A 6965-nucleotide genomic window follows, 5' to 3' on the forward strand; every position below is an offset into this window, starting at 1 on the left:
AGAAGGGGTGTATTACTGAAGAGGACGGTGTGAAACAGACTGGTAAGCTCGAGGAAGTGCTCGTTTGGAGGGAAGATGTGTTGGGGTTTTTGAATAACTTGAAGATAGACAAGTCTCCCGGGCCTGACGGGGTATATCCAAGGATGTTATGGGAAGCAAGGGATGAAATTGCAGAGCCGCTGGCAATGATCTTTTCATCTTCTCTGCTGACGGGGGTGGTACCAGGTGATTGGAGGGTGGCAAATGTTGTGCCCCTGTTCAAGAAAGGGAATAGGAACAACCCTGGGAATTACAGGCCAGTTAGTCTTACTTCGGTGGTAGGCAAGTTGATGGAAAAGGTGCTGAGGGATAGGATTTCTGAGCATCTGGAAAGACACTGCTTGATTCGGGACAGTCAGCACGGTTTTGTGAGGGGTAGGTCTTGCCTCACAAGCCTGATTGAATTCTTTGAGCAGGTGACCAAGCAAGTGGATGAGGGTAAACCAGTGGATGTGGTGTACATGGATTTTAGTAAGGCATTTGATAAGGTCCCCCATGGTAGACTTATGGAGAAAGTCAGGAGGCATGGGATAGTGGGGAATGTGGCCAGTTGGATTAAGAATTGGCTAACTGATAGAAGGCAGAGAGTGGTCTTAGATGGTAAATACTCAGCCTGGAGCCCAGTTACCAGTGGCGTGCCGCAGGGATCAGTTCTGGGTCCTCTCCTGTTTGTGATTTTTATTAACGACTTGGATGAGGAAGTCGAAGGGTGGGTCAGTAAATTTGCAGATGATACAAAGGTTGGTGGAGTTGTGGATACCGAGGAGGGCTATTGTCGTCTGCAAAGGGACTTGGATAGGTTGCAGTGCTGGGCTGAAAAGTGGCAGATGGAGTTTAACCCTGAAAAGTGTGAGGTCGTCCATTTTGGAAGGACAAACATGAATGCAAAATACTGGGTTAACGGTAGGGTTCTTGGGCATGTGGAGGAGCAGAGAGACCTTGGGGTCTATGTGCATAGATCATTGAAAGTTGCAACTCAAGTGGATAGGGCTGTGAAGAAGGCATATGGGGTGTTAGCGTTCATTAGCAGAGGGATTGAATTTAAGAGCCGTGAGGTGATGATGCAGCTGTACAGGACCTTGGTAAGGCCTCATTTGGAGTACTGTGTGCAGTTCTGGTCGCCTCATTTTAGGAAGGATGTGGAAGCCTTGGAGAGGGTGCAGAGGAGATTTACCAGGATGTTGCCTGGAATGGAGAATAAGTCTTACGAGGAAAGGCTGAACATTCTAGGCCTCTTCTCATTAGAAAGGAGAAGGATGAGGGGTGACATGATAGAGGTTTATAAGATGATCAGGGGAATAGATAGGGTAGACAGTCAGAAACTTTTTCCCCGGGTGGAGCAAAGCGTTACAAGGGGTCATAAATTTAAGGTGAAGGGTGGGAGATATAAGGGGGATGTCAGGGGAAGGTTCTTTACCCAGAGAGTGGTCGAGGCATGGAATGCCTTGCCCGGGGAAGTTGTTGAGTCAGAAACGTTAGGGACTTTCAAAAGGCTTTTGGATAGGTATATGGATAAAGGAGAATGATGGGGTATAGATTAAATTGTCCTTGACAGAGGACAAAGGATCGGCACAACATTGTGGGCCGAAGGGCCTGTTCTGTGCTGTATGTTCTATGTTCTATGTTCTATGTATGTCTTTGTTACTTGGTGTCCGTGTGTGTCTTTGTTACTGGGTGTCAGTGTATGCCTTTGTTACCTGTTGTCAGTGGATGTCTTTGTTACTTGGTGTCAGTGTATGTCTTTGGTACTTGGTGTAAGTGTGTGTCTGTGTTACTGGGTATCAGTGTATGTCATTGTTACTTGGTGTCAGTGTGGGCCTTTGTTACTTGGTGTCATTGTTTGTCTTTGCTACTGGGTGTCAGTGTATGTCCTTGTTACTGGGTGTCAGTGTATGTCTTTGTGACTTGGTGTAAGTGCGTGTCTGTGTTACTGGGTATCAGTGTCTGTCATTGTTACTTGGGGTAAGTGTGTGTCTGTCTTTCTGGTTATCAGTGTATGTCTTTGTTACTTGGTGTCAGTGTATGTCTGTGTTACTTGGTGTAAGTGTGTGTCTTTGTTACTTGGTGTCAGTGTATGTCTCTGTTACTTGGTGTAAGTGTATGTCTTTGTTACTTGGTGTCAGTGTATGTCTTTGTTACACGGTGTAAGTGTGTTTCTGTGTTACTGGGTATCAGTGTATGTCTTTGTTCCTTGGTGTCTGTGTATGTCTGTGATACTTGTTGTAAGTGTGTATCTGTCTGGCTGGGTATCAGTGTATGTCTTTGTTACTTGGAGTCTGTTTGTCTTTGTATATTTGATGTAAGTGTGTGTCTTTGTTACTTCGTGTCAGTGTGTTTCTTTGTTACAGGGTGTCAGTGTGTTTCTTTGTTACTGGGTGTCAGTGTATGTCTGTGTTACTTGGTGTAAGTGTATGTCTTTGTTACTTGGTGTCAGTGCATGTCTTTGTTACTTGGTGTAAATGCATGCCTTTGTTACTTGGTGTAAGTGTATGCCTTTGTTACTTGGTGTCAGTGTATGTCTCTGTTACTTGGTGTAAGTGTATGTCTTCGTTACTTGGTGTCAGTGTATGTCTTTGTTACATGGTGTAAGTGTGTTTCTATGTTACTGGGTATCAGTGTATGTCTTTGTTGCTTGGTGTCAGTGTATGTCTTTGTTACTTGGTGTAAGAGTGTGTCTGTGTTACTGGGTATCAGTGTATGTCTGCGTAACTGGGTAACAGTGTATGTCTTTGGTACTTTGTGTAAGTGTGTGTCTGTGTTACTGGGTATCAGTGTATGTCTTTGTTACTTGGTATCAGTGTATGTCTTTTTTACTTGGTGTATGTGTATGTCTTTGTTAATTGGTGTAAGTGCATGTCTTTGTTACTTGGTGTCAGTGTATGTCTTTGTTACTTGGTGTAATTGTGTGTCTGTGTTACTGGGTATCAGTGTATGTCTTTGTTAATTGGTGTCGGTGTATGTCTTTGTTACTTGGTGTAAGTGTTTGTCTGTGTTACTGGGTATCAGTGTATGTCTTTGTTACTTGGTGTCTGTGTGTGTATTTGTTACTGGGTGTCAGTGTATGTCGTTGTTACTTGGTGTCAGTGTATGTCTGTATTACTTGGTGTAAGTGTATGTCTTTGTTAAATGATGCAAGTGTGTGTCTGTGTTACTTGGTGTAAGTGTCTGTCTGTGTTACTGGGTATCAGTGTATGTCTTTGTTACTTGGTGTCTGTGTGTGTCTTTGTGACTTGGTGTCAGTGTATGTCTCTGTTTCTTGTTATAAGTGTGTGTCTGTGTTACTGGGTATCAGTGTATGTCTTTGTTACTTGGTGTAATTGTCTGTCTTTGTTACTTGGTGGAAGTGTATGTCTTTGTTAATTGGTGTCAGTGTATGTCTGTGTTACTTGGTGTCAGTGTGTGTCTTTTTTACTTGGTGTAAGTGTATGTCTTTGTTACTTGGTGTAAGTGTGTGTCTGTGTTACTTGGTGTAAGTGTGTGTCTGTGTTCCTGGGTATCATTGTATGTCTGTGTTACTGTGAATCAGTGTATGTCTTTGTTACTTGGTGTACGTGTGTGTCTCTGTTATTTGGTGTCCGTGTGTGTCTGTGATACTGGGTGTCAGTGTATGTATTTGTTACTGGGTGTCAGTGTATGTCTTTGTTACTTGGTGTAAGTGCGTGTCTGTGTTACAGGGTATCAGTGTCTGTCTTTGTTACTGGGTGTCAGTGTGTTTCTGTGTTACTGGGTATCAGTGTATGTCTTTGTGACTTGGTATCAGTGTTTGTCATTGTTACTGGGTGTCACTGCGTGTCTGTGTTCCTGGGTATCAGTGTATGTCTTTGTGACTTGGTGTCAGTGTATGTCTTTGTGACTTGGTGTCAGTGTATGTCTGTGTTACTTGGTGTAAGTGTGTGTCTGTGTTACTGGGTATCAGTGTATGTCTTTGTGACTTGGTGTCAGTGTCTGTCTTTGTTACTTGGTGTCAGTGTATGTCTGTGTTACTTGGTGTAAGTGTGTGTCTGTGTTACTGGGTATCAGTGTATGTCTTTGTGACTTGGTGTCAGTGTATGTCTTTGTTACTGGGTGTCAGTGTATGTCTTTGTGACTTGGTGTCAGTGTATGTCTTTGTTACTTGGTGTAAGTGTGTGTCTGTGTTACTGGGTATCAGTGTATGTCTTTGTTACTTGGTGTCAGTGTATGTCAAAATACTTGGTCTAAGTGTATGTCTTTGTTACTTGGTGTAAGTGTGTGTCTTTGTTACTTGGTGTAAGTGTATGTCTTTGTTCCTTGCTGTCAGTGCATGTCTTTGTTACTTGGTGTCAATGTGTGTCTGTGTTACTGGGTATCAGTGTATGTCTTTGTGACTTGGTATCAGTGTATGTCTTTGTTACTGGGTGTCAGTGTGTGTCTGTGTTACTGGGTATCAGTGTATGTCTTTGTGACTTGGTAGCAGTGTATGTCTTTGTTACTGGGTGTCAGTATGTTTCTGTGTTACTGGGTATCAGTGTATGTCTTTGTGACTTGGTATCAGTGTTTGTCATTGTTACTGGGTGTCAGTGTGTGTCTGTGTTCCTGGGTATCAGTGTATGTCTTTGTGACTTGGTGTCAGTGTATGTCTTTGTTACTGGGTGTCAGTGTGTGTCTTTGTGACTTGGTGTCAGTTCATGTCTTTGTTACTTGATGTAAGTGTGTGTCTGTGAAACTGGGTATCAGAGTATGTCTTTGTTACTTGGTGTCAGTGTATGTCTGTGTTACTTGGTGTAAGTGTGTGTCTGTGTATCAGTGTATGTCTTTGTGACTTGGTGTCAGTGTATGTCTTTGTGACTTGGTGTCAGTGTATGTCTTTGTTACTTGGTGTAAGTGCGTGTCTGTGTTACAGGGTATCAGTGTCTGTCTTTGTTACTGGGTGTCAGTGTGTTTCTGTGTTACTGGGTATCAGTGTATGTCTTTGTGACTTGGTATCAGTGTTTGTCATTGTTACTGGGTGTCACTGTGTGTCTGTGTTCCTGGGTATCAGTGTATGTCTTTGTGACTTGGTGTCAGTGTATGTCTTTGTGACTTGGTGTCAGTGTATGTCTGTGTTACTTGGTGTAAGTGTGTGTCTGTGTTACTGGGTATCAGTGTATGTCTTTGTGACTTGGTGTCAGTGTCTGTCTTTGTTACTTGGTGTCAGTGTATGTCTGTGTTACTTGGTGTAAGTGTGTGTCTGTGTTACTGGGTATCAGTGTATGTCTTTGTGACTTGGTGTCAGTGTATGTCTTTGTTACTGGGTGTCAGTGTATGTCTTTGTGACTTGGTGTCAGTGTATGTCTTTGTTACTTGGTGTAAGTGTGTGTCTGTGTTACTGGATATCAGTGTATGTCTTTGTTACTTGGTGTCAGTGTATGTCAAAATACTTGGTCTAAGTGTATGTCTTTGTTACTTGGTGTAAGTGTGTGTCTTTGTTACTTGGTGTAAGTGTATGTCTTTGTTCCTTGCTGTCAGTGCATGTCTTTGTTACTTGGTGTCAATGTGTGTCTGTGTTACTGGGTATCAGTGTCTGTCTTTGTGACTTGGTATCAGTGTATGTCTTTGTTACTGGGTGTCAGTGTGTGTCTGTGTTACTGGGTATCAGTGTATGTCTTTGTGACTTGGTAGCAGTGTATGTCTTTGTTACTGGGTGTCAGTATGTTTCTGTGTTACTGGGTATCAGTGTATGTCTTTGTGACTTGGTATCAGTGTTTGTCATTGTTACTGGGTGTCAGTGTGTGTCTGTGTTCCTGGGTATCAGTGTATGTCTTTGTGACTTGGTGTCAGTGTATGTCTTTGTTACTGGGTGTCAGTGTGTGTCTTTGTGACTTGGTGTCAGTTCATGTCTTTGTTACTTGATGTAAGTGTGTGTCTGTGAAACTGGGTATCAGAGTATGTCTTTGTTACTTGGTGTCAGTGTATGTCTGTGTTACTTGGTGTAAGTGTGTGTCTGTGTATCAGTGTATGTCTTTGTGACTTGGTGTCAGTGTATGTCTTTGTTACTGGGTGTGAGTGTATGTCTTTGTGACTTGGTGTCAGTGTATGTCTGTGTTACTGGGGGTCAGTGTGTGTCTGTGTTACTGGGTATCAGTGTATGTCTTTGTTACTTGGTGTCAGTGTATGTCTGTGTTACTTGGTGTAAGTGTATGTCTTTGTTACTTGGTGTAAGTGTGTGTCTGTGTTACTTGGTGTAAGTGTGTGTCTGTGTTCCTGGGTATCATTGTATGTCTTTGTTATTTGGTGTCAGTGTATGTCTGTGTTACTTGGTGTAATTGTGTGTCTTTGTTACTTGATGTCCGTGTGTGTCTGTGTTACTGGGTGTCAGTGTATGTCTTTGTTACTGGGTGTCAGTGGATTCCTTTGTTACTTGGTGTAAGTGTGTGTCTGTGTTACTGGGTGTCAGTGTGTGTCTTAGTGACTTGGTGTCAGTGTATGTCTCTGTTTCTTCGTGCAAGTGTGTGTCTGTGTTACTGGGTATCAGTGTATGTCTTTGTTACTTGGTGTCAGTGTATGTCTGTGTTACTTGGTGTAAGTGTATGTCTTTGTTACTTGGTGTAATTGTCTGTCTTTGTTACTTGGAGTAAGTGTATGTCTTTGTTACTTGGTGTCAGTGTATGTCTGTGTTACTTGGTGTAAGTGTGTGTCTTTTTTACTTGGTGTAATTGTATGTCTTTGTTACTTGGTGTCAGTGTATGTCTGTGTTACTTGGTGTAAGTGTATGTCTTTGTTACTTGGTGTAAGTGTGTGTCTGTGTTACTTGGTGTAAGTGTGTGTCTGTGTTCCTGGGTATCATTGTATGTCTTTGTTTCTTGGTGTCAGTGTATGTCTGTGTTACTTTGTGTAAGTGTGTGTCTGTGTTACTGGGTGTCAGTGTCTTTCTGTGTTACTTGGTGTAAGTGTGTGTCTTTGTTACTTGGTGTCCGTGTGTGTCTGTG

This window comes from Heterodontus francisci, unplaced genomic scaffold, assembly GCF_036365525.1.
Source record: "Heterodontus francisci isolate sHetFra1 unplaced genomic scaffold, sHetFra1.hap1 HAP1_SCAFFOLD_156, whole genome shotgun sequence".
NCBI lineage: Eukaryota > Metazoa > Chordata > Chondrichthyes > Heterodontiformes > Heterodontidae > Heterodontus > Heterodontus francisci.